This window comes from Serinus canaria, chromosome 1, assembly GCF_022539315.1.
Source record: "Serinus canaria isolate serCan28SL12 chromosome 1, serCan2020, whole genome shotgun sequence".
NCBI lineage: Eukaryota > Metazoa > Chordata > Aves > Passeriformes > Fringillidae > Serinus > Serinus canaria.
In genome coordinates this window covers 111,567,813-111,595,033 of record NC_066313.1, presented here as the reverse complement: position 1 = coordinate 111,595,033, position 27,221 = coordinate 111,567,813, and the positions used below count along the sequence as shown (strand labels likewise).

The following is a 27,221-nucleotide window of genomic DNA, read 5'->3' as shown; positions in this document are numbered from 1 at the left end:
ATTCCAGGGTTAAGGCAGGTTTCAGTTCCCCTTTTCCAGCAGAACCTGGGAAGGTCCCAGCATGGAAAAGAGACAGAGATGGAACTGTCACAGTCATATTTCCTGGAAGAATTCCTTCACCCAGGATTTTGCTCCTGGGAAGCTGAGAAGCCTCAGACAAAAAGGAAAACAATAATGATCTCATTTGCTTCTCCTGTGTTTTGCTGCTTTGGAATGTGTTTAGAGATTGTTCACCCACAGGTGATTGTTTCATTAGTTTCATGTGAGCTGTTTCCACTCTTTGGCCAATCAGGGCCAGGATGTGTCAGGACTCTGGAGAGAGTCACCAGTTTTCATTATTATCTTTTAGCCTTCTGTGAGTATATTCTTTAGTATAGTATAATAAATATTCTTCTTATTCTTTAGTAAGTATATATTCTTCCTCTATTCTTTAGTATAGTATAATATTCTTTAATATAATATAGTATCATAAAATAATAAATTAGCCTTCTGAGAACATGGAGTCAGATTCATCATCCCTCCCTTCGTCTGGGAACCCCTCAAATACAATATGTAACCACTTTGGAAGCAGTCCCCCCCAGAAAATGGGAACAGTTGTTTTGTCTAAAGACATGGAATCATCACAGAATCCCAGAATGGTTTGGGCTGGAAGGACCCTTTAAGTTCATCCCATTCCACCTCCTGCCATGGGCAGGGACACCTTCCACTGTCCCAGGCTGCTCCAAGCCCCAGCGTCCAGCCTGGCCTTGGGCACTGCCAGGGATGGAATATCCACAGCTTCTCCAACTTTTCTGTGCAAGAATGAATAGAACTTCAAGGGAAAAGCTGCAGTTTCCTTCTTGCTTAGCTTGCATTCAAAATCAGAGTTTCATGGAACAAATACTATCCAGACTTTCCATAGATGTAATAGGAAGCTCAGGAATGGGATACAGGAGGGTTTTCTTAAGCAGTGGGGCCTTTTATATTTAGTTATTCAGTAATTAGTTGTTTTTATTGACATACGGCCTACAGATGGGCTGATCCATTGCTGCAGAAATGGGGCCAGAGTTTATGATCTTGCTCCATTTATGACAATAAATGCTTTCCACGAGGGCTCACAAAAACACCCAGCAAGCACAGGGCTCCATCCCACTGCTGTCAAAGAGCAAAACTAGCACAGATTTCAGCCACTGAGGCTCAAACTCCAATCACTGCACGGGCACACACATGAGTCTCACCCACTTCTGAAGGGGTTCATGCCTGGAAGGAAGCAGCAATTCTTCCAGGCAGGAGTTCTGCTGCAGAAAAATCACTAATTCCCAGGACCTGCAGAAATACAGGGTGTTTTAGAGGCAGGAATAATTCCAATTTGGCAGGAATAATTCTAATTCCTTCAGGGAAACCCAAACAATGCCTTGCCTCATGAAACTGGTGTATTTGGGATGGTATTTGAGGGCTGTGACACTGAGGGAATTTTGCCACAGGAATGTAAGACACTGCACCCCAAGCTGGCCATCCACCCTTCCTTTTGGTTCAGCCATATACTGGATTCCTTGTCACAACAGACCCAACCTGAAATTGTTTAGATTCTTCCAGTACTTTCATAATCAACATGTTTCCTTTGTTCTCTCCCTCCAAAGCAATGGATCCCATCTCAAATTCCCCTGCTAAAAAAAAAAAAAAAATATGAGACATAGACACATAATAATGTTGAGATTCTATGGTGGTTCTAAACCTGACTGCAGAGTCTGAGTTTAGAATAAATTTTTATGTACTTCCATGCATTTTTTGGTTGTGTTTCAGCCCCTCTTCCCCAAAGATGCAATTGTAAGCAAGATCAATCAGTGTGCTTTAATACTACAAGTAATTCCCATTCTTTTTTCCTGTTGCCCTCACTTGGCTATTTCCCCAGCTCCCTCTATACCTAGGAAGGACATTTCCCTGTTCCCATTATTACCTAGGAACAGCTCACTTTCCCCCCCCCCTTTTGATGTCTAAAACAGTCTCAATTTCCAGGTCTCACTGGAATGATTCACCCAAACTGGAATGTTTCACCCAAAAATGATTCAGCATTTTTTTTTATTTCAAAACCCTTCCTGTAGGAATGGAAGCTCCTACAAACCCACTCCTTCTGTGCTCATTCCAAATTGGTAGTGACAGAAACAGGGGGAATGGCTTTAAGCTAACAGACAGAGGGGTTAGATGGGTCATTAGGAAGAAATTCCTCCCTGGGAGGGTGGGGAGACCCTGGAATAGAATTCCAAGGCCAGGCTGGACATTGTGGCTTGGAGCAGCCTGGGACAGTGGGAGGTGTCCCTGCCATGGCAGGAGTGGCACTGGATGATTTTTAAGGTCCCTTCCAACCCCAACCATTCCATGATTCTGTGATGATTCCATGAATTACACCACTGCTCTGGCCACCTGTTCCACTTGGGGCCACCCTTAGAGCAATCTGGTTTTTATTCTTATTCCTAGTCACAGTTTCCACTGTTGTAAGTTAAACTGCAAACCTTTGGACTTTGCTGCACTCCTCTGAGAGAAGTGTAGCTCTGTCTTCTCTGCACCTCCCCATTACACAGCCAGGAATGGTAATAACAGTAATTTTTTTGGTCTATTATGCAAACTTTGGACTTTTTTCATTTATGCTTTTGACATTTTTCCTCAGTGCTACCACCTGACTGTTGTAGCAGTTGAGTACAGCTAAAAAAGAGACTGAATGTCCCTCTCTGTGGGTACATCTGCATGTGTGTGGGGCATTATTCCAAGTGCATATGAACCATTAAAATAGGTCATTAGGCTGTGTTCCATTTCTGAGGGCCAAACAGGCATTGTAGCTATCTTGCACTGACTACCTTTTAAAATATCTTTTTGCCATCCACCAGTACATTAAAAAAGTTGGCATGTGGCCATGGTGGCCTCATGAATTCTTCACACCACTGACTTGAAACGTCAGAGCTAATGTATGATCACAGCTTCAGCAGGATTCAAAACCCTGGTGCAATTCTGAAACTTCATGTTGGGGTTCCCTGAAGTTTTTAATTATTAGAAAAACTCAGGTATGTCAGTATTAAAGACCTTTTATTAGGCATGTTGGTGTGTAGATAAAGATTTATGTTTTCTGTAGCATCAGTCTTGCTGTCCCTTAAACAAATGTACTCCTGAAAGAAGAGAAGAAATAAAGCAAGCTCCAAGTTCAAAGATTTTAACTTAGTGATGCAAAATATTTCCTTTAAATGCAGATCAAATTTCTCCCACTTTTTTATGTTCCAGGTGTGTATAAAAGTCAATCCCCAATGTGTAACAGCACTGACTACCTTTTCAGTAGAAATAAAAAGGTAAATTACTGTCCTCACCACTCCAAGCTTTGACTTACCCTTGTGCTAATGAAATAGAGTTGGGATGATAAGAACAAATCAGTACTGTCACTTCCACTCACTGCCTGATGATTGCAGTTGCAATGTGGCATGATTTTGTAACAAAGCCACTTGGAAGTTCACTTTTAAGAGTGTTTCCACAGTGGGTTGTGTATAATTCATGTGCTTCCTCTTCAAGCAGCTCACACCTGACAGAACTGCTTGAGCAGGCACCTGACTCAGATATTACAGAACCTCCATTAATTCAATCTTGCTGCTCCCAACATCCCTTTCCCCCCTCTCCTCGCAGAAAGGCAGGAGGAGACGAGCTGGTGTTTCCAGAATTGCACGAAGCACAAGGATTTGACAATCTTCATCCCATTTCTGAGGCCTGCAGGGCACCCACAAAAATCCCCCCTTAGGGACACCACGCTCACCATCCACAGAAAAGCAACATGCTCCAAATATCCTCCCTTTTGCACTGGCCACAGAGGGGGTTTGATGGAGGTAAAACCCTTCACAGCAGCTCTGGGAGCAAGCAGGGCACATAGTCAGGGGCTAAGGAACAATTAGCCTCGTTTATATTTGTGAAACAATTAGTCATTAATTAGGCCGGCTTCACATTTGGAAAAAGGGGAATAGCTTTAATTAGAGTGGAATTACATCCCTCTGACAGACTTCAGAGGGAACTCTAATGGCAGGATACAAACTATAAAGTCTGCCAGGCTTTTACAGCTTTTAATGGCTTATGGAGCATATTGGAAGTATAGAGTCCTTCCAGTGTGTATAACAACCATCTGCCACAAAACCCCACGGCCCTGCCAGGATCACAGCTACTAAATGGGGGAGAAAAAGAATTTTAAAACAGTAACCAAATCCCCAGCTTGGATCAGGCATCTTCATAGCTGCATTTGGGCAGCTTCTCTCCCTAATCTAGAAAACTCTCTCCCCGTGGAATTTTTGCCATGGAATATAAAGAAAAAATGAAGTGGCATTTAAGGAGATAAATATTTAATGTATAGCTACAAAGTACACTCTCTCCTCTCCAGTCATGCTGTTAACTAGAGGAAGGGTCTGCACATGAACTTTCAGCCCTAAGTAAAGTGAATTTAATTGATGCCTTCTGTTCCTCACACTGGGGCTGAAAATGGGCACTGGCCTCGACAGAAAAGTTTCTTGGGAGCAGCAACTGTTCTGCAGCTTAGTTTGCATTGCCTTAGCTTAAAACCCCTTCCATGGGGATAAACAGCAAATCTTCCATTGCAAACTGTGGGATCACTCCTGCAGGGTCCAAGGAATTCTCTCTGCAGTTTGGCTTTCAGGCAGGACAATCCAACCAAAGATATTTACCTAAGGAATACAAGCACACTCCCATCCTCTGACATCAAAAGTGAGCAAGATGGAAGCAGATGATGTTAAAATCCTAGCACAGATAGAATGGATGCATCCTGTTTCCCAGGTATATCCACCATGGAGCTACAGACTTTTCCAACTTATTATTAAAGTCTTTATTAAAAAACAAAGAAAACAAAACAAAAGAAAACCAAACACCAAACACACAAAAAAAACCCCAAAAACAACCCCCCAAAAAAATAAATAAAAAAAAAAACCAAAAAAAAAACCCCAAACCAAACAAAAAAAACCACAACAACTACAAAAAAACTACTACTGTAAGTGTTTTAAAGCACAATTGTGGATACCCAAAGTAGCTGTGAAATGAATGAAAGGGATTTAAAAATAATAATTTGGGCTTAGGACCAAGAACTCTTTACAAAGAATTCCTTACACTTGTAAATACTCCCTTTTCTCATCTCAGCTATGGAAAAATGGGACACTTGTGGTGACTGAGTGTCAAAGTATTCAGAACTACAGGTTTAAAGCAAGACCTGGGATACCATAAACTTGTTGGAAACCAGCACAGGTGATGTCCCACCAGCCAAAAAAGCTCTTCCTGCACACAATCATACAAATTAACAGGTAACCAGTGCAACCAGCATGCAGAGATGTTATTTTCCATAATCACTGGGGGGAAAAAAAATCATTCTGGGAGTAATTTCAGATTCCCTGCTCATCTAACATTCCCTCAGGACACAGGCTGCCTCTAACACAGTCACCAGGTAAAAGGCAAACAGAGGGAAAATATAAATATAAATATAAATATAAATATAAATATAAATATAAATAATTTATATTATATATAAATATATAAGTACATATATGAAAGAATCACAGGCAAGGACAGAGCTCATTTCTGAAATGTTGCTTTCTACGGGAAAAAAGAGAAAATGGCAAAAAAAAAAAAGCAGAATAAAACATTCTGTTTTGTCAGAAAATCAAGGAATATAACTAATATCCTGCTTTGTTCCACTCTTCAGTTTGCTGCAGCTTTGGGAATAAAGTACCAGCAGCCCACACAGGCTGGGATGCCCAGGTTGCCCAAAGGTCATTATGACCACTATGACCTTTAAAATCCTCTCTGATCTTGGAATAATTTCTGGCAGGCCCAGATTAGTTGATCATTTTAACCCAAAATATTTTTTCATCTGATTTTGTTTTTATATTGTCATTGCATTTTGCATTTTTATGGTACAATTCTCCTCAACTTTATCACCATCACCTGCATGTCTGGATGTACCTCCTTCATTTCTGGAAAATGAAGCACAACATACAATTTTGTTGAGAACACCCTATTACAGTCATTCAATTATTGAGAATGTTCTCAATTATCTCTATTTTATTATTGCTGAAGGAAATAAAAGAGAGGAATTCCCTTATCAGCTTTCCTTTCCAAGAAAACAATATCTACCAGTTACTCTACTTCAGTAGGGGTGAGGCAGCAAGGAAAGGCAAAGATAATATCAGTATGATACTGATTTTTTTCAGTATAATAGTGGTTGCATGAGGCTCTGAGCAGCCTGGTCTAGTGAAGGTGTCCCTGGCCTTGGCAGGAGGGTGGAACCGGAGGATCTTTAAGGTCCTTCCAACCCAAACCGTTCCGTAATTCCATGATTTACCAGCATGGCAGAGGCTCCACAAGGCACTGTGGAGCAGGCTCCCTTGTACACTGAGGTCTTGGATTGCTGGGACCTGTCTGGACAATTTCTCCATGGTACAAACCCAGAATGTTGTCACGAAGTCCAGACAAATTTATGTCGGGAGAGCGAATTTCCTCCCTTGAAATTCCTCTCCTCACATTTCCCTCTGCCCAAGACTTTATCTCTTCTGCTCGTCTTGGGGAAGCCACAGGAATGAAAAAAAAAAATGGGAGATGTTGTCAGGAGCAGAACTGGACTGTTAATCAGGAAAATAAATGAACCTATAAAACTCATATAACCTCACAGAATATAAAGTAAAACTGGCCTGGTGGTGACAGCTTAATTCTAACCACTCTCTGCCAAAGTTTTGCTCAGGGTATGAATACACAGGTTGTCCAAAAGAGCAGCAAATGCCCCTTCTTTGCTAATGCTGAGACTCTTCTTTCAATGCACATAGTTCAAGATAAATCAGATGTTAAAGGAGATATTTATGATTTCCAGGGCTCAATAAACTGCATTTACACTTACAGTACATTGGCTCTTTCGGGGCTGAAAAGACCATAAGACCTCATGTATAGTTGTATAAATAAATGAATATATGAAATTTAGTAACAGGAACTCTTCTGACTCATAGGAGTCTTTGGAAAAATCCCCGCTAATCTATTAATAATAAAGAATCTGTAATGCTAAAATTGCAAACCCCAGCACGTCCCCTGTTCTTAGCATACCAGAGAGACTTTTTTTCTGGTAACAGAAGCATATTCAAGACAGCACAGGCTTGACACAAGCCTTGTTCAAATTCTGAAGCCGGATACCTGGAATTAAGAGCATTCCCGTGCAAGATATTGGATATTCAGCAAAATTCTCAGCTCGGTGTAAAAAGCAAATATTTTTAAATGAGATAAGTACGAAAGTGCCCAGTGCAATCAATCAGTGGAGAACTCTCAGCCTTACAGGGACGGGTATCAAATTGTGTTCATTTTTTCCACGTCTTTCATAAGAAGGGTCATTCTTGTGTCCTTCATAAGGACATGGAATTGTTGGCACAAGTCCCAAAAAGGGCCATGAGGTGGGTACGGGGTTGATAAGGAGCACCTTCCCTATGGAGACAGGATGGGAAAGTTTGGATTGCTCAGCCTGGAGAAGAGAAGGATGTGCGGAGACCTCGGAACTTCCAGGGTCTGAGGGGGCTACAGGGAAGCTGGAGAGGGACAATTCATCAGGAACTGGAGCGACAGGACAAGGGGAAATGACTTCAAACTGAAAGAGGGGAAATTTGGGTCAGATATTGGAAGGACTTCCTCCCTGGGAGGGTGGGCAGGGCTGGGATGGAATTCCCAGAGCAGCTGGGGCTGCCTCTGGATCTCTGGCAGTGCCCAAGGCCAGGGTGGACATTGGGCTTAGAGCAGCCTGGCACAGTGGAAGGTGTCCCTGCCATGGAAGTGGGGTGGGATGAGATGGTCTGATGGGTTCCTTCCAACCCAAACCATTCTATGATCCTAGAGTTCTTGCTGTGTCTAAATTAGAATTTTAGAGTACAACAAACATGCATTGAAGTCACTGGGATTACATTTCAAGGCTTCTTTTATAGGCACTGTCTTTGGGGATCTGAAATTTTGGTTATTCAGCACAATTCTGCGGATCCCTAAAATCAACTACATCCAATTCAGCAGCAATTCCCAGAGCTCTGCCTCTCAAAAGGCCCTGCCTGTCACTCTTGCTCTTAACTTGTACAGAAAACATAGATTATTTCCTAATTTCTGACTGGTCTTCATCCTGAGCACTGATATGATCATTCCTCATATTTCCAGGTTCCTCAACTGGACAAATAACACAACTGAAAACGTGCCTGTAATATTTCATCAACCATTAAAGGCACAGTGCTGGGACTGGGAGTCCTAAATTCCTTCCTTCCATTCTTTGTTGGTTTTGTGTCTGTTTTATTTTTTATACAGCGCTTCAGGCACCACTCAAGACAGGATAATCTCCCCACACTGAGACACAGCACAGTAAACAAAGAGAGGTGGAGAAGATCCCTTTAGAAGGAGAAACACAAGGGTTCCATTTTTAGCCTCATTCTTCAAGGAATGGGACTTGAGATACCACACTGTGCACAACGCAGTGTTCCTTGACCTTTTTCCCATCAGCTTAGGAATCATTGCCTGGCTTTGCCCAAATTTAACAGGGTTTAATGGACTTGAAAAGATTATATTCCATCGAGACTGAGGGGAGCAAAAAGCTGGGTGAGGCAAGGAAATAGAGTTGGTGCCCTTCTGAGGCGAAAGCTGAAAAGCAGCAGCACATCAGAGAATCAACACAGGTCAGCACTGCTGAAAGGGGCTGATTCCTTTTGCAGCTCACAAATCACTACAAAACATCTGAACAAAACCCTTTCTGTGCCCACAGTCCTGGCCATCAGCAAGGACAGGCACTTCTAAGTGACAAGTTCCTGCCACCCTCTGAGCACCACCACTGTTGCAGTAGGAAACGAAATAAAATGATGAGGACACTGGAACTGCAAGGTAAGAAGAAGAGAAATTTATTTTTTGACTCTAACATTTATGGACTTTCAAAAGTGACAGTGGATTGGAGGATGAAAGAGCTACCCCTCTAATGACACTGGATGAATCAACAGTCCATTAAATTTCTCCTCCTCCAGAGAGGAATGTAAAAACAATAATTAATTACATAAAAGTGTGTGAGAAACTCCATTACAAGAATGTGAACATCAGAAGGCTTAGAAGAAGCTAGAAGAACAGGGCAACACCACCACCACATGCTGGGGCTGTCACCAGAAGGTTCAGCTGAAATTTACCTGGGCAAGGCAAGGACTTAAGGAGGGCAAGAGGAAAAGGCCTCAAGTTGCACCAGCAAAATTTAGATTGGATATTAGGAAATAAAATTCTTCACTGAAAAGGTGATCAGGCATGGGAACAGGATGGTGGAACAACCATCCCTAGAAGTGTCCAGCAAGGTAGTGGAGGTGGCACTTGGCTTTGTGGTGCTGGGTTAGCAGCTGGACTTGATCTTGGAGATCTTTAGAATCATAGGATAATTAGGGTTGGATAAGAACCAACCTTTTCCAACCTTAATTATCCTATGATTCTAAGGCAGATGGATCAATAAAGCTGGATCCCAAGTGAATTCCTGGTCCAGCCTCTGTGTTACTTTAGCATGAGATGATATGAATGGCTTCAAGCTGACAGAGTAGGGTTAGATGGGATATTAGGAAAAAATTGTTCCCTGGGAGGGTGAGGAGTCACAGGGTGCCCAGAGCAGCTGGGGCTGCCCCTGGATCCCTGAAAGTGTCCCAGTCCAGACTGGACTTTGGGGCTTGGAGCAGCCTGGGACAGTGGAAGGTGTCCCTGCCATGGCAGAGGGTGGAATTGGATGATTTTTAAGGTCCCTTCCAACCCAAACTATTCCATGTTTCCATGAGAAGCAGCATTTGCTCCTTCTATGATGTCTCTGAGCAGTACTTTTCCCTTTTGCAAATAGCTCTAAGATTATACACACCCAGTACCTGGAATTAATCTTCCTGCCACTGTACTCTGGAGATGGAAAAGTCCCTTCCTGACTGTCACACACCTTCCTGGTGTAACAGGAATTTAACAATTCAAACAAAATTGTTAAAACATCACCAGTTTATCCATCAGGAAATACAGGCAGTGCTTTGTGGAGGTACAAGATATCCACAGGTGCCTCCACAGTACCCAAAACTGATTTGGCCTGGAATTTTGCAAAGTTAACAAGTCTAGCAAAGAAACAAAACAAAAAATTAATAATTTCTCATTGTGTTTTAGGCTGTAGTTTTCCTCTCAGATTCTGTTTCAATCTCAATGACAAAGGGATTTCAAACACAAATATCTCTCTGTCCAAAGACCAAGGCACCTACAACTTACTCACATGATAAATCCACCTTTGGTGGCAAATTTATCTATCAGGTGCCCTCAGTAAATCTTAGGAAGAAAATTACCAAGAGAAGAGGTCATTAGTACTCAAAGTAAAATAGGATTTTTTAGTAAGACTGTATTTAAAATGAATGCTCTTTCATAAGAATTTGATTAGCAGAAGTTGCCCTCAAGAGAATCAGCACCGCAGCTAAATAATGTATTTGTATTTGAACAAGAATGAAAAAATATTCAGATAATCTGAGACATTTTCAGCTTACACAGGAGTGTGTTAGCTTTATTAACACAGTGCTCTTAGACAGAATTATATAAAAAATTATTTTAAACTATTAATATTTTCATAGTGAAGTCAAAATAACATTGTTCCTTATCTACAGCATAGCAAGCTTTCCTCTCACAAACATTTTGACCAAAGAATAAACTGCAGATGTCTATTTTCAACCCAAAAAAATCCCCCCAAAAAAGCAAAAAAACCAACCCAACAAAAAAACCTCCAATGTTCGAGCTACTAAAAGGTAGAAAATAACCAGGGAGAATTATGACCAAATGCCAGATATTAAAAAGTTCTCCACATGTGGCACAGAAAGAAACAGCCAATTCACTGCAATTGTCTGCTTAACAAGTTGAGCCTCTCTCCAACTGGTAGCAATCAGGCAGGACACTAGAGCAGGCAGGAAATCTAAAATTAGGTTTTACTACCTATAATGGAGGATTTATGGGATAATTTAATTGGCAGTCTTGGGACTGAAACCCATGGTGGGGGAACAAAAACATCTTTCTGGATATACTCCCTGAACCCTTCCTGTAGTGGGCTGAACAATAAAAGTACTGGGGAAACAACCTGGAGATGTAATATCCCCTTTTCTCGTGCAAAGTAAGTGGTGCATGACAACGTTTGTGGGGTGTGTGGGGTTCAGCAGAGACAGAAGGCAGTCCTGCACTGATGCAAACTGATTTTTCCTCTTTTTAGGAGAAGGACTGAGTTGCTTCTTGCAGCGATATGTGCCTGTAAGGACATGAGAGATGATGAAGAGCCCCAGATAAAGAGCAGGCTGTAAGGACATGAAAGCACAGCCCAAACACGTTCTGCCTGTGGCAGATTGAACCCAGCCCTGTCCTCACCACCCCGGCCATCCCCAAGACCTGCTGAGCCCCTGTGGCCCTTCTGTGCCGACACAAACCTTTTAAAGCCAAACTTGGGGAGGTCAGCAGCACTTTCCTGCCCCTCTCTGCTCACCAGGAGGGCTTTGAAAGGGTTAACATCCATTCTGTGCAGCTGGACAGGGGTAACAGGATCCCCTGCTCCATCCCCAAGGGGGTCAGCACTTGCTACTGATGCCTTTGCCTGGCTTGTTGCATTTATGGGATGGGTTTGGGGGTTCAGGGAGAGCAGCAAGGACACGTCCCACTGTCACTGAGTTTGGGGGATGTGCTCCCAGGTGCTGCTGGCAGGTGATTCCTGGTCATTTCACTGTCAATTCCTCAAAAACTGTGGATGCCCAACTCCATATCTGACTGGGATGATGACTGACATCAGAATGTTGGAGCAACAGCCCCAGCAACCCCTTACATAGCCCATCTCCCGACTTTGCAGTGCCACCACCAAATCCAGCCACAGTCTCACAATCCCCTGCTGAGATTCCTTCTTGGTTTGTTTTCCCCATTTCTCAAATCCAGCAGTTTAAGAAAGGCTGTCACTCATCTCTACTCCCAACTCTCAGAGCCAAGGCCTACCTTTTCCAAGTTTCCCTTGTAATGGCACTTCCACTGCAGACCTTTATGAGGCCATTATGGGATTTGACAAATGCCTGCAGCTTTAAAACACATGCACAGTCATCCTCTCATCCATGGTGACAAGTTTGAGAGGATGACAGAGGAGAATGTTTAGTGTTATTACCTCTGGCACATCACTGGCAGTGCCAAAAGGAAATGTAAACAATCAAGTCAGTATAACAACCCCTGATTATTATTCTTACAGCAGCCCTGACATCAAGTTATAAGCTATCATAAATTAAAAAATGCATTCCCATTTATTTCAGAAAGCTACACTCAGGAAAAGGCTGGAAAAAAATTCAAGGCTGCCTCAAGAACTTCTCTCTCAGCACATTTCAAACTTGATTGGTATGACATCAAAAAGTCCCAGAAACAACGGAAAATGAACTCATTTCAAAAATCACCTTTTGGAGAAGCTCTGCTGATAGCCACTAAATCTGCAGTGAAATCAGTGAGGCAGTTTGGAAACCAACCCACTGAGAAGGCTACAACAGCTCAAAAAAGAAGGTGTTTAATTAAACCCAAGTGTGGCAGTTTCAAGATTGGGCTCAGGTTATTTCCCCTCTTCCACTTTTTGACTATCAACCATCCTTTACTTCTTGCTTTTCATACAGTTCCCCTCATCTTTTTTTCTGGTGATGTGAATAAGAAAAGTGCCATTGCCATCAAGAGGGAGAAGTTTTCGCAGTTTTTAAGCCACTCGTGCTCCTCCACTAAAAGGACCCCCACACCCCCTGACAAAAACCTATCATTGCTACCTCTAGGATGCTGCTGAAATGTCAAATTAGGATCTTTCCATGCTCCTGAAAAGTGTCCTTTCTCATAGATCAATTGACTTTCTAGTTCAAATTATATTTGACCTTTACTTTATATTTGAAATGTTCCTTCTACAAACTTCCCTTTTTATTTTCCCCTGGCTTACATTTTCTTCCTTTGGGGATAACATAATTACATTGACATAAAGAAGAAAACCTTTGTGTCTTAAATATTGCCTCTCTGTTGCCTGAACTTAAAATATGTGAAAAGTTTATAGACCTTGACAGATTCAGGGTGTGGTACAACACACTCTCCTTCATGCAATGCAGCCTCCATCTGCAAGTGAGTTGTCTTTTCATGGAAATACTATTCAGAGAGCATTTCCATAAAAATTCACCCTGGCACAGCTCTGTTTCTCTTGTCATTCACCCAGCTGTGTTCCTGCCTTGATTGAGTTCTCATTTTGAATAAGGCACAGTAGTCATTTCCATGGGGGGAGCTGGGGCAACTTTCCATCCTTACGTAAGAGCAAAGCCTGTGGTCGATGCAGCAGGGCTGCAGGAGGCAGCAGTAAAACCCAGGGCAGTTGGATTTACAGCCAGAGGTAGTCTGAGAACACATTTCAGCCTCCTCCTGGCCTCCTTTCTAGTTCCTTGCTAAAGACAAGGAGTGCAGCACGCTGAGTCCCAAACTTTGCCCACACCAAACACCAGGTTTTCTTGGGGGTTGGAACAAGATGATCTTTAAGGCTCCTTCCAACTCGAGTCATTCATTCTGTGATTGTCAAAGTCCTGGCTGAGGTCATCACAAGGCCCCACACACTGACAGGAGACAGGGCCCAGAGGAGGAAGAGGTACAGAAGAAGAAGAAGGAACCATCCTTAAAGAAGAGATCACCTGTCCCGGGTGGCCAAGTTAAACAAGGTCCCACTGTCACTGCTCCTCAGCCACCAAGTCCCAGCAGTGCCCTGAGGCACCGAGTGCCTCCCACACCCAGCACCTTTTATTCCCAGCTAGGATGCTGAAATTTCTCCATTTGCCAAAAAATTCCCTAGTCCAGCAGCAGGAAACAGCAAGGCCACTGCAGGAAGGATCCCAGGATGGCCACAAGTACCACCACTGAGCCCAGGGCAGCCACATGTAAAATACAAATTCAGCTTTCCCCATCAGATGGGGATACCAAAGCAAGGCAGAGGCTGCTCCTGCACTGCTCCCAGCAGGTGGATGAGCCAATGTCCCACCGTGGCAGCAAGGCAAGGACACCCAGTGCTGGGGCTCACACATCACCACACTCTCCTGCGTTCAAAAGGCATTTTGAGCACACTTCCCAAACACAAATACTGAATTATTGTTTTAAATTATGGGGTTTGTATTTTTCCTGAAGCGTTTGCCCTGCGCTGAGGCTGAAAATGGACAGTCTGCGGTCTCTTTTACGAAGCTGTTTTTATCCTCTCAGAACCAGAGTGGTAAACCACTAATGGCATGAGCATTTTTCTCATTATCAGTTACAATGTTAATGACTCTTATTTAAGCAAGCAGTATTTTAAAACCTTTCAGCCTTGCTTGTTCACTTATTAGACCTCAGACTGTTTATTGTGTCTTCTCTTAAGAGAGTTCTTTTATGATGTTAAAGGGAGGAGGCCATTTCAAGACCAGGCAGCAATTTGCATCAGTAAACACTTTAAGGAACATGTTGCTCCAGTGTCTTAAAACTGACTCATTTTCAAAATCCCTTGCCTGAAGGATCAGTGCACTGTGGTGCTCAGGTCTAACTGTGAATAGCTAAATGTTCAAACAAAATCAGGGTCTAGCAGCCAAAGCAAAGGCAGGTTTGAACCCCAGTGTTGGGATCAAACTCTGCTTTGTAACCTTGTGCAAAATACTCGGCCCACTCTTAGAAAACATTCACAGAAACAAAGTCAGATTTCAAATTCAGTTGCCTTAACCCTCCATCTCCAGGAGTCCAGAGCCACCCACACAGATAGAGGTTATTTCCACACAAGGATCATAAGGGACTTTTGTTAGCTTCCCTGGTTTTTTTAAGCCCCATCCCAACATGGAGAAAAACAGAGGCATCATCACAGCTACCTAAGGGCACTCATGGAGAAGTATCCAGGGCTGGAAGGAGAATGGGCAAGTTTAGGAAGGGTAGAAAGCCAAGCACAAAGGCTCTGGCAGCCAAAAAATCAGAGCACATTCATAAAACAACAGCCCAACGTTTTGAAAAGTATCAAACAAAGTGGTTGCCAAAGGGTTGCTGTCATCTCCAGGAAAAGCAAGCATGCCACAGATATTTCCTGCACACGCTGATCCTGGGGGAACAGTAAAAGTGGGTTATTACACAGCCCTACTCCCAGTGTTCTCACTTTCACAACACACACGAGTGTTTCCTCACTGCATCCATTCTTGCTCGAAGCCATTGGTGGGCAGCATACCTAACTCAGCTTTTGTTGAAGTTCTTATGTTCTTCCCAGGTAATTGGCCCTACGGGACTTTAATCTAAATGGAGTGTGTCTTTGTAGGGACCTTGCAGAGGTATTTTGAATGTTTAATGGTCTCCTGAATTACTGCTTTCCTCCCACTGTGAAGGAAATGGGCTCACCGCCGTCCGCTTCCCCATAGCATTCATTACCTCTGGAAACACGGATGTGTAACAGCATCCCTCAGCCCATCCCATGCAGCAAAAGCACATGGGAGAACAGGCAAATATTCATCCTCCTGAACACTAAAGGACTTAGTGGATCCATGTGGATGTGGCCAAGTGTGGCAGTCGTATTTTCTGAAAAATCCCTTGGTCCAGGATTTTTCTCCTGGGAAACTGAGAAGCCTCAGAGAAAAAGGAAAACAAATTCTTATCTCATTTGCTTCTCCTGTGCTGTGCTCATGTGGAATGTGTTTGGAGATTGTTTATCCAACAGGTGATTGCTTCATTGGTTTCATGTGAGTTGTTTTCACTAATTGGCCAATCAGGGCCAGGCTGTGTCAGGACTCTGGAAAGAGTCACAAGCTTTCATTATTATCTTTTTAGCCTTCTGTAAGTATCCTTTCTGTATTCTTTAGTATAGTTTAGTATTCTTTAATATAATATAGTATCTTAAAATAATAAATTAACCCATGGATGGGCATGACAGCTGGCCTGCAAGCAAAGCTGATTTGATAGAAGAAATAACAATTGATGATTTTCGAATAGAAGAAATAACAATTGATGATTTTCGAGTGTATCCATACCAAGGAAGAAGATAAAGCCGTCAGCATGGAAACAGATTAGAAAGGATACATGAAAATTTTTGTAAGCTAAACTATGTGCCTAAGTAGATGTGTATACGTGCCTTATTAAATTTCTGTAAAACTTTCACCAATTATATTGACATTAATTGCTTTGCACCAGTGAATATAATAATTTATTGTGATGTAGTTAGGGACTTAAGATTGCACTTTGTTAAGAGTATATAAGCTGGAGACCACACAGAATAAAAAAAATTTATCTTCTTAGCCCCTGATCACATGTGCATGTCACATCCAGCCTAACGGTGACATGAGCCTTCCAAGAACATGGAGTCAGATTCATCATTCCTTCCTTTGTCTGGGAACCCCTCAAACAAGAGCCAAGCAAAGGTTCCCCTCACATGCAATTACTCACAGTTCACCTACCTGGGCTCACCCCAGGAGGGAGAGGGAATTGGATCCCAGCCCAGCTCCCTGGCTCAGGGTGACACGGGCACGTACCTGGCAGCGGTGTGGGAATGGGGATCTGGCTCTCTGGGTTATTTGTTGCCTTTCCTGTGCAGCCCTTTCTCAGACCAGGTCTTAATGTCTTCCAGACCCCCAGCAGCCCTCACACCATATGTGGAGTGAGAGCACCGTGGAGTAACTGGTTAATGAGTTATTCTCACAGCCTGCTCCCCTTAGGAGCTGGTACACATCTCAGTGCTGGCCAGCAGCACAGTGGAGAACCAGCTCTCAACTGCTGTCAAGACCTAATTTTAAACCCTTGTAATTACAGCACTACAATAGTAACATTTAGTTCACCTAGAAGCCAAGTGCCTCATTCATTCCCTCTGTCCCTGGATGAGGAATTGTGTCTCCAGCAGGAGCAGGGCAGGGATTGTCCCTCTGTGCTGGGGTCCCTCCAGGGCTGGGTCCAGTTCTGCTCCTGCAGGAGAGCACTGGAGGAGCTGGAGCGTGTCCAGGGCAGGGAAGGGAGCTGGGAAGGGGCTGGAGCCGCAGGAGGGGCTGAGGGAGCTGGGCAGGGGCTGAGCCTGGAGCAAAGGAGGCTTAGGGGGCCCTTGTGGCTCTGCACAAGTCCCTGCCAGGAGGGGACAGCCGGGGGGTCGGGCTCTGCTCCCAGGGCACAGGGACAGGAGCAGAGGGAACGGCCTCAGGCTGGGCCAGGGCAGGCTCAGCTTGGCCAGCAGCAGGAATTTGCCCATGGAAAGGGGGCTCAAGCCTTGGCAGGGGCTGCCCAGGGAGCTCTGCAGTGCCCATCCCTGCAGGTGTCCCCTGGAGGTGGCACTGAGTGCTCTGGGCTGGGCACAAGGTAGGCATCAGTCAGTTTGGACTTGATGATTTTGGAGGTTTCCAACCTTAATGATTTTGTGTTTCTGTAGCACAGAAAATGTCTAAACCAGCTCTACTCGAACACTTCAGACAACACAAGTGGGGCTGAGCAGGGAGGAGCATCCCCAGGGCTGTTCAGTGCAGGGTTGGTGACAATCCTGTGTGTCCCACAAGCCTGCTGGGCTTTTCCTCCCTTTTCCTGCCTGTTGAGATCACCTGACATGCATCAAGAGAAGGAGACAATATTAGAGGTGATGTGCTTTGGCTGTAAATGTCATCATATCCCAAACACCTTTCAAATTTAAACCAGAAAATACAGGATTCCCCAGCAAGAGGAAGCTACTGGGTCCAGTGAGGAATTAAGACAGGAGGCCTTGATAGAAAATCTTCACTGACTCCTGCCTGCCAAGGGGCTGGGAGGAGGCCAGAGATGGAGCAGGAGGGAGTTGTGAGATCTGCAGGCGTATGACCCATGTCTCCTCCTCTATGAAAGATGAGCCCACACAGAGAAAGTGGAAATTCTCTGAGCTCATACAAGGGAAATTTTATCAAGAGAAAAAGCAGTGGTTGTTTCCTGTGCAAAAAAGACGGTGCCTTTAAATGCTGTAGTGACTTGGGGGAATTAAGGCTTTAGGAAATCAGCAGTGAGAACACTTCCAGGGCTTTCCAGCCCCAGCAGAATCATGAGGAAGAAACACTTCAGCTGAAGAGCTTTGCCCCTGTGAAAGCCAGCAGAGACACTTCAGCAAGGACAAGATTTCATCTACTAAACAGAAATTCGGAGTTTTCAAACTCTTTCATGGGTTATTCTGGAACAAAGGAGGAAGAGGAATTTATGGGTTGCTGTTCTTTTTCCATGTAAAACCAAGTGAAAGTGGTAAATACGTTAAAAAGGGTTTGTTGTTTTACTTTTCAAGACAGCAATGCTCCAAAGGAGAACAACAGGACTGTCAAACACCCAGGAGCACATGCAGTGTGCTAACACCGCTGGTTTTGAGTTTCCCTGCACCAGCCAGGCTCCGGCTTCCTACCAAACCATCAAAAACAAGAAAGAGACGAGAAGAGTTCAAAAATTCAGTATCACCTACTTAGCCGGGAGTGACTTTTTGTGAAATGACTTGCCTTGCTAACCCTTTCCAAGGAATGCAGATGAGGGATCTGGTTGGACTGGGCTCCATCAGCCTCCCCAGGAGCTGGAGGGGCCCTGGGCTCACCAGTGTGGGGGGAAGTCACCCCTCATGTGAGGGACAACCAGACTGGGGCTCTGGTTGCCAGCGATGATTTGTTTCCTCGCAGGTCCATAAACGCCGATTACGTCAGTGTGGTTTCAGGCTCATTTTTAGCTGAGGCCACTCAGTCCAAGAGGAATTGGAGGCAGTGGTCAAACAGAGCCTCTCCGTGCTCCAGACGAGCCCACTGATCCCAACCTGCTCCTGCAGGGCCGCGAGGATGTCAGAAAGTGGCGGAATTCATCCAAGTGTAACAGGCAGGAACGAGGGATCGCGCTTTTCCGCTGCAAGTGGTAAAACTATCCAAGCCCAAATCCCCTCCCCACGAATTTCAAATGCCTTCTTTCTGCTCCTCCCGGTGTTAAACACATGTTACATTTGCCTCACAAAACGCGCAGGGTTTGTCTGGTTCCGAAGCAGGGGCTGGAGCACAGCGAAAGGCCTCGCTCTCGCTGCCGGTCCTGCCGTCCAAAAGAAGCGCCAGAGAAAGGATTCTATTTTTGTAAGAGTTTAAAGGGCACACTCAGAAAAGTGACTATGTAAAAATGGCACCTTTTCATCCAGCAGATCTGTTCCCAGTGAGTATTCTGAGTCATGTCTGCTTACTTTAGTGACCAAAATAGATTTTTAGTACTTCTCTCACTCCTCTCTAGTCCTGCGGAACCAACACAGCAAAGAGGGAGTTATTTAAATCCTATCTTGGACCAAAAACTGTCATGATGAGCTCAAGGGGCAGAAGGGAGGGCTGGATGTGCCCCTGTGGGTGGCTGAGGGGGCAGTGCCCCACCCCAGTGCTACAAATGGCACATCACACAGGGAGGTGTTAGCCCAGAGGGACAGGAGTGGAAGACAGCCCAAATTCCCTCCACCTCAGCTCCTGCATCCTCCAACAACCTGATGCTGACCCCCCATCCCACATTCCTGCTCTGCAGACAGACCACAGGCTGAGCTCCCTGGGCTCACATTTGGTTACAACTCTGTCTCCTGTAAACTGTCAAGGGAATCACAAGCAAATAACAAACACGGAGCTCGCCCCTCCTTCCCCAGTGGCTCCATGCAGAGCTGCTCTGGCTGCAGCTCTGCAGCTCAGCTGTGCTCCTTGCAGGGACCACTGTCATCAAGGGGACCAAAAACTGGCCCTGACAAGTAAAAACCTCATGGCCTGTCCAAAATGAGCCTTCCAAAGTTGTGCTTCGAGAGATTTAAGTAAAGTGTAGCCCCAAGGCTGTCATCTATGCAGTTGGACCAGCCTAAAAAAATTCACTTTAAATGATTGTTACTATTTCCTTCATGACCAGAACACACTCCTAAGAGAAAGGCAGCAGCATTAATCCATTCCTGTCTTATTCTGAAGCTGAAATGATGGCTAATGTTTTCTTACTCAGTTTTTCAAGGATGTTAAGAGAGCAGTGCAGAAAGCATAAAAGGGTTTTCTGTTGCTATTTCTAATGTTTCTATTTCTAAACAAAAAGGAAGCTTGACAGTAAAAATTAATGTTCTGTTTACTTCAAATTAAACTTTAAAATTATAAATAAGCAATAATAATAATTTCCACTCAGACTGTATTATTTGTCTTGTTTCTCTGCTATATTTTACTTACATTTTTTCCTTCACTCTCCCTAAGATCAGCTGCTGGAAGGCCTGGATTTGTCTCTGGATGCAGAATTCAAGGCACTCCCTGCCAGCCACTACCCAGTCCTACAACCCCATCCTACCCAAGCTGCTGGACCATCTTCTGCACCTTCAGTGCCTCTCCCAAACCAGCATCACTGTCTCAGACTGGCAAGATTACCCTGTCCTCTGGCCAGGCTGGAATTTACCCAACTGCTGCCAGCCAGATCCTGGATTTTTGGATGGCTACAGTGAGCTGAGGTGAATCCTACCCTCCTAAAGCCATTTTTCAGTCTCATCACTTAGAACTGACTTCTCTGCATGGAAGAAGGAAGAGGCCAGGTTCAGGTTTCTTCAAGCTCTTCATTTCAAGAGGGTGATGAATTGCTCTGCTGAAATGAAGCTTTGGAGGTGCCTACAAAAGACAGTGCCCTCGGTGGTGTCAGGATGTTGACACACATATTGGTGACAGATGATTTGGCTGGTCTTGCTTGCAGGAGATACAGAGGCTGCTACAGACTGTTTGCTATAAATACATAAAAATACCAGAGAACTTATAAATGCAGCAAAAGAGCACCAGCCCCAATTCCCAGCTTCACATTCTGGGCAAGTGTAATGAAATTTAAGAAAAGGCACAAGATATCGACCAGGACTAAACTAGATCTCGATTTGATATTAAATCCTTTATCTTATCTTCATGTGGTAATAAAACCTTTATTTTTTTTCCCTTTCCAAACCTGTTTTTAATGCAAATTTTTGCACAAGCCTTTGTAAAAAAAAAAAAAAAAAAAACCTTTTATAAGTCTTTGAAGAGCCAACTACAATCAATGGAACAGCAACAGCAGTTCTTTAGAGAAATGATGGAGAACTTTTCCCATGTCTGCTTTGCAAGTCCTGCAGATCAGCTGCTTTTCCAAGCAGATTTTTCAGCTTAGCCTCAGTGCATGCTGAATGCAACATCTTTATGTTACTTTAGTAGTTAATCCTTTGTGTATAATTTGTGAACTCTATAGAGAGCAGTCCGTTTTATAAACAGAATTTTAAACCACCAGGTTTAAATTTATTGCAGGGTTTATTCAGAACTGACAAAGCCTCCTTAGAAAACGGAATTTTGCTAAGAAGCCTTTCCTTCTGCATAACTACAAGACTTCCTTCTGTATAAACCCTTTTCTACTTAGACAGAAAAATATGAACCATACAATTGTTCGATTGCCATTTTTTTCTTCTTTAATTTACAGAAAGAGATACATTGTGCAGTTTTGTAAATCCCTGATTTTTGCATGTACATTTAATTGCATTAAAATCACACACTGCATGCATTACCACTATTAAGTATTAAAATACAAGTGATTTGTTGAAAGATTTTTTTCAGTCAAACCAGGTCAAATATACCATGTATATCCACACTTGAGAAGCTAAAAAAAATGTAATCAACTCAATGCAAAAATTATGAAAGTGGAAAGCCTACATGCCTTAAAAATTAGAAGAAATCAATCAGATTTCACAAAACATTTTGTTGTAAGTCTACAGGGCAGAAAAGCTGCTCCTCCTACACCAATGCTCCCAGAACCAGAAAAATGAAACAACCTGAAAACCTGATAAATCAATGCATGTTTTAACAGCACAATAGTGGGGAAAAAAAAAAAAGAAAGAAAGAAAACAAACCCTTACCAACCACTTGTCACAGACAATAAAAAGCAGGAGGAAAAGATGCTAATTCAGCAGGCAGTGCATGTGGGATGGTGGGAGAGAAACTTTCCCCTGACCCACTCACACCTGCACAGCCTCACCAGGTGCCTGAGCCCGGCCAGGGCCGTGACCTGCTCTGCTCTCCTTGGGGCAGGAGCTGAGTGCTGGCCACAGGCAGCATTCCCAACTCACAGACCCCGCAGCATTCCCAGTTCCCAACCCCTGCAGCATTCCCAGCTCCCAGACCCCATAGCATTTGCAGCTCCCAGACCCTGCAGCATTCCGAATTCCCAGACCCTACAGAATTCCCAATTCCCAGCCTGTGCAGCATTCCCAACTTCCAGACCCTGTATCAATCCCAGTTCCCAGTCCCTCCAACATTCCCAATTCCCAAACCCTGCAGCATTCCCAACTCCCAGACTCTGAAGCATTCCCAATACGCAGCCCCTGAAGCATTCCCAGTTCCCAGCCCCTACATCATTCCAAATTCCCTCCACATTCCCAACTCCCAGTCCCTACATAATTCTCAATTCCCTGCAGCATTCCCAGTTCCCAGCCCCTGCAGCATTCCCAGTTCCCTCCAGCATTCCCAGTTCCCTCCAGCATTCCCAGTTCCCAGCCCCTGCAGCCCCAACGCCTCCGTGCTGCCCCATCCATCCCCGCACCCCACAGGCTCTGCCGCCGCTGCGGTGCGAGCTCCATCAGGGCTTTCCCCGCTGCCGTGCCTTTGCCTTTGCGAGGTGAAAAGCAAAAGCAAGCCAGGCTGTTTCATTAGGGACCCCCTGGAGGAACCAGGGTGTCTGAGGGAGCTGATTGAAACCACATTTGATTCGAGCTGGTTTTTGCTGAACCGGCCTGGCGCGGCGGCCGCCGTGCTCATCATCCCCCACAGCCTTGCTCTCCCCAATCAGCACTAATCAGCTGTGGGGGGTTCCCAGCTAAAGGCAAATTCAGGAGGCCTGAAACACGACTGAAGGTGATATTTGTTGGCAGGAGAAGCAGCTGGAAGAGGCAACAGCTTTGGAATATCCCACCAATGCTGCCGAGTGCCCGAGCAGGAGCACGGCATCTTCCCGAAGGCTGGAAGCAACGCAGCTGCCAAGACCCTTTAATGAGCACCTGGGTGTTGTATCATGTATTAAATATTAAAATGAATCAACACAGAAGGCCTCAAAGCAAAACCAAACCCTCACCTGGGCACAGCAACCACTCCCCAACCCACTGCGGTCAGCCGGAGCTGTGTGGCTACAGCTCGAGGCCCTGGGGTTTCAACCATCCCCTCTCAAAGCTGGTTGTATCTGCAGCTAAAATGAAAACATGTGTTTATTGTTTTTTCTTTGGGCAGACAATTAATATTTATGTGATGCATTATCAAACAAAAATAACTATGTATTTTGTTCCTGGAATAATGGTTTTTTTCTTGTTGGAATGAAGCTGTGCCAAGGAGGGATTGCAGCTGATGCAAGCAGCGTGCAAGGACAATCCACTTAGCAGGGCAGCTTTCTGAAGGAAAAAGGGACATTTCTGAGCCAGGGTAAGTTGAGGAAAATAATTGCTGTGGTGAAATCTCACACTCCACATAAGGCAAAGTGCCACCCAGGGCAGCAGGAGATCCTCCTGCCACAGCAGTGCGGGAGAAGCAGGCGTGTTGCAAATCCATTCACACTTATTTTAGATCAAGTCTCATTTTTACACAAAAATACCTCGCTGCACACCTTTTTTACTTTTGAAAAATCGCTGATTAATGAGGACATGTAATCTGTCCACAGCAGAATAAACTCTTTGGGTTTCATTGTGAAATTGCTGTTTCTTGAATTCAATTAACCCCTCCAGATTACACACAGACCACTGAATATAAATAGAAGAGGTTAAAATACAGTTTAAATATAACAGATACGGCCGCAACTCCATATTTAGATATACCCTTTAATTTTTTTCCTATTGCCTGCTTTTTACTTACATTTAAATTTAGCAAAGTAATTTTAGACTGCCACTTTTCTACCTACACTAGTTAACTACTTGTGAAAGGAATATATTAGATTAGATACCACTATCTTCCAAAATGACAAATCGATACAAATTTTTTGGACTCAAACCTTCAGCCAAAAAGACAAAATGCTTCATTTTCCTGGGAAACTTGAGTGTCAAAAAGGGCACAGCCAGAACCACCCTGGGAAGTAAAAAATATTCCAGCGGCTGTGAGAGCAGCCAGTTGTGGGTATAATGAGAACCAGTGTGGTGTTATCGCACAAAAGGTAATTCTTCCAACCCAAGACAAACAACATTATAATTCAGGCTGAAAATATCTTTACCCTGTGTGAACTTTTTTTTTTTTTTTTTTTTTTTTTTTTTTTTAAACAGAAGCATTTTAAATCAACTGTATAGGAAAAGTGCCATACAAAGCATACTCTAATCCCTGGCATCCCTTCCCAGCTGCACAGAAAACCAGCGGGCAGCTTTAGGCACTCAGGGCTAAGCCTGCCCTGCTGACCTCAGATGATATGGATCAGGCCCAAAGGGCCCTTTCCAACCTTACCCCCTGTCAACAACTTCCACCTCAAGTTTGGGACCCAGATTTCCACAGAGCTGCTCACATGATTCAAAGAAGTACAGCTTTACCCTTACAGCTGCCTTTTCCTGAAAAAAAATAAATAACTATTCACTCAAAAGAAAATGACAAGCTTCCTGACAGTGGAACAAAACCCCAATGCAATGGATATTCAAGGGAAAAGGTTTGTTTTGACCCAACTATTTTTAATTATTTTGTTGTTACCTGCTTGTAACTCCTAGAGCATTTACTAAAGGACAGGTGAGGAAAGGAAATGTAACAGGTAATGTTTCGGGGCTACCAGATGCCATCAGCACCTCAAAAGCTTCTCCCATTTTGAGAAGCTTTTTGATCCTCACAGGAGGAGGAACTGCTGTGTTCAGGGATCACAGCAAAGCCATCAAAATTCAACTCTCTGCAGAGGGAGAGCAGTGCCATGAGCTTCACGCTGTGATAGCAAAGCACTGGGCAGAAAGAGCAGTGGGGAAGGATTTGCCTCATCAGCAGCCAGGTATTCTGTTCACGGGGTCTTGTTCAAACCAACGGGACTGCCACAGTCATCCCAAGGTTTTCTGTTTGTTTACACAGCCCTGTGCATGCACAGAAAATAAACTTCCAACAGCAGAGCAGGTAGCAAAGACACTTTCATGGGGCAGGATCTTGTGCAGAATTGTCATTTGAACACCGACAACAGCGGGGTCCAAACTGGTGCTCCAGAGAGAAAAGGACAAACAAAACCAGCATCCTTGTGATGAGAGACACAGCTCCCAGGTCTGCAACAATCTGGGATTTAAGCTCGTGGTTACCATCATTGTGAGTCCTCATTGGACTCACACCCAGATTTCTTTAGTGCCTTACAAAGAGCTCAAATTTAATTAAAAGGAACAGAGAGAACCTCACAGGAACTACTGCTTAAAAGCCATAAGAAGCAGAACATGCATAATGTACATGTCTATTAGAATCTATCTCTAAGAACCAAATGCTACAGAAATGACAATCCAAAGGGAGCAACACCTCAGGAGCAAAAAGTCCGACTAATCACACCTAGGACTTACCCTGACAGATCATTTATAAAATTCCTGTAACATGTAACTCTATCCAGTACTATATGATTTGTTTAACTTTGGGACTAAACTGTGGGAGGTGGGGACAGATGCTGTTCAAAGCTCTAAACCCTGAAATGTTTTTGGAGCTGGTAGATTTTTTTCTTCCAAACTTTTTCAAAGAATTTGCCGTTGTTTGCCCACAAACGCATACAAAAGAGAAAATAAGGACTAATGTTGCTAATCCCATGTACCATATCTTTGTTTTTTATAAATTCCCTTTAAGAAATAGATCAGAAAATCAACATAAAAATATATTTGTCCCGTATGAGGTATGGCTTGGTTGGTTTATGCCTTTACTTATTTATTTCTAACCGGGAAACTATCAAATAACCTATTTCTCTTCTTTGATTTTCCTGTCAGTTCAGATGTGCCTGAAATCACACACCTGATCTATGTATCCTGACAAAAGTTTACATTTCATACCCCAGTGAGAAGCTGTCTTTGCCTGCTTCACTTGTTTCAGAGAAACCAGGGAAGTGCTCAAAGGGTTAAACCAAAGGAATGTGACATTTCTCCATGTGCAGTTCATAGACCTATCCTGGTTTTCCTAATGGACTCAAAATTACATGGGGAGAACGGGGCAGAATGTAATTTCCAAACTCTTACTTCAGAACAGAGTTAATTCACAGAACGACACTTAGAATACAAATAAAAAAACTTCATTAAAGAACGAGCCATTTCCTCGCACCGTGGGCTCTCAGCAAAGGCAGCAATGAATGGAAGTTTATGTTAGCCAGAACTTGCAACTCCAACTTTTGTAAATACAATTACGTGCACTCCAAACTCCTCAGCGAACTCATCTGGACACCAAAACAGAGCCCCGCGTATCCCTTACTCTGAAAAGCACCAAACCCAACCACGACTCCCCTCAGCCACGTAGGTAATTGAAGGTTTTCCTCCGTGCAAGAGCTGCCCAGCTTTTGAAAAGCCATAGAGCTATTAGTTAATTGAATGATGAATTGCTGAAAGAATTACAAAGGCACCAACGCCGCTATTACGATCCAGAGGGGGGAAAAGTGATGGCGAGGGGAAAGGCGATATCATTTCTGCCCTAAAAAGCCAGCGGCCAAACCGAAGCCAAACAGCAAATTAATCCTTCAAAACTTAGAGCAACTCGGGCACGCTTCCCTCAGAGGATGCGCGGCTGCGGCTGCCGAGCCCTCGGGGCTGCCCCGCTCCAGCCAGGGGACACCCGGCCGGTCCCTGTGCCGCCCTCGGGGTCACCGAGCCCCGCCCGATCCCTGTTCCCGTCCCCGGCCGGTCCCTCTCCCGGCCGGTCCCTCGCCCATCTCCCCGCCGCTCCCGCCCCGACGGCCGGCGCTCCGCTGGCCGCCCCCGCCCCATGGCAGCCCCGAAGGGAAAGCACTTACCGGGCTGGGGCCGGGGTCACTCCGGGCTCCCGGGGAGGGGGGACGGGGCGGGACGGGACGGGGGAAAGGCAGCGGCCGCCAGCGGCGGGAGCTCGGCAGGGAGTGAGGCAGCGGGCAGGGGACGGCGGCGTTGCCGACTGCGGTGAGTCACTTCAGTCGGGACGGGCTCAGCCCATCGCGCTGGCCCCCGGCTCCGGGCGCCTCTTCCTCTCTCCAATCGCCGAGCGCGGCCGCCGCCGCCGCTCCCGGCGCTGCCCGGCTCCCCCGCCGCCGTCGGGGCGGCCCCGCGCCCGGGGCGCTGCGGG

General features: G+C 44.6%; 1 protein-coding gene across 2 annotated transcripts in view; it reads right to left on the bottom strand.

Moving 5' to 3' along the window:
* The window catches only part of ERG (ETS transcription factor ERG), a 144,858-nt gene extending 117,899 nt beyond the window's left edge, over positions 1–26,959 (bottom strand). The window contains exon 1 of one of the 2 annotated variants that reach the window (XM_018913384.3): positions 26,917–26,959. The gene's annotated coding sequence lies outside the window, so the exon portion shown is untranslated. The remainder of the gene's footprint in view (positions 1–26,916) is intronic. The other variant, XM_018913382.3, reaches the window with a different exon arrangement.
* Positions 26,960–27,221: the final 262 nt, after the last annotated feature.